The sequence below is a fragment of the Sinocyclocheilus grahami genome, unplaced genomic scaffold (assembly GCF_001515645.1).
Source record: "Sinocyclocheilus grahami isolate Dianchi unplaced genomic scaffold, SAMN03320097.WGS_v1.1 scaffold1398.1, whole genome shotgun sequence".
NCBI lineage: Eukaryota > Metazoa > Chordata > Actinopteri > Cypriniformes > Cyprinidae > Sinocyclocheilus > Sinocyclocheilus grahami.
The window spans coordinates 473,850-474,735 of record NW_015506577.1 but is presented as its reverse complement, the minus strand read 5'-3'; positions in this window follow the sequence as shown (position 1 = coordinate 474,735).

Genomic DNA, 886 nt, shown 5'->3' with positions numbered 1-886 from the left:
GTGTGTGTGTGTGTGTGTGTGTGTGTGTGTGGGTGTGTGTGTGTGTGTGTGTGTTTGTGTGTGTGTGTGTGTGTGTGTGTGTGTGTGTGTGTGTGTGTGTGTGCGCGTGTGAGTGAGAGTGTGTGTGTGTGTGTGAGTGTGTGTGTGAGTGTGTGTGTGAGTGTGCGAGTGAGTGGGTGTGTGTGTGTGTGTGTGTGTGAGTGAGTGAGTGTGTGTGTGAGTGTGCGAGTGAGTGGGTGTGTGTGTGTGTGTGTGTGAGTGAGTGAGTGTGTGAGTGTGTGTGTGAGTGTGTGAGTGGGTGTGTGTGTGTGTGAGTGAGTGAGCGTGAGAGTGTGTGTGTTTCTGTTGCTGCCCCCCTATAAACCAGTGTGTTTGCAATTATGATCATGAATTAAAATAATAACAGTTATCAATATAAAGCAGCATAACGCACTATTTTTGTGCAGCTAAAATAACTAGACGCCAGTCACACCAGAAGTCTCGCACATCCGCGTTACGCGTGACCTGTCGCTATTGATAAGGTGAGTTCTTGTGTTTGTATACATTTAGAAATGCTTTATATTGCTGGAGGGGCAAAGCAGTCTTCAGAAGTGAATAGCTGTAATATAAATGACAAAGTGACTTTCTCAATGGTTAAAAAAAATATTATAAAGTCAATGATATTTTCAAGTTTTCCTCAGCAGATGTGTGAATATGGGTTTGTTTATCATTTATATGGCGCTGAATCCGACTGCAAACATGTGAAACCCAATCAGAAATGAACTATTTGCATAACTTGAAGCTCCACATGTTCAGGTCTGGTTAGAGGAGTGATTGGTCATTGTGAAAATCCTCTGTGAGCAATGTAACAGGCTGATTAGAAATAATGCTGCAGCACGTGCGCTGT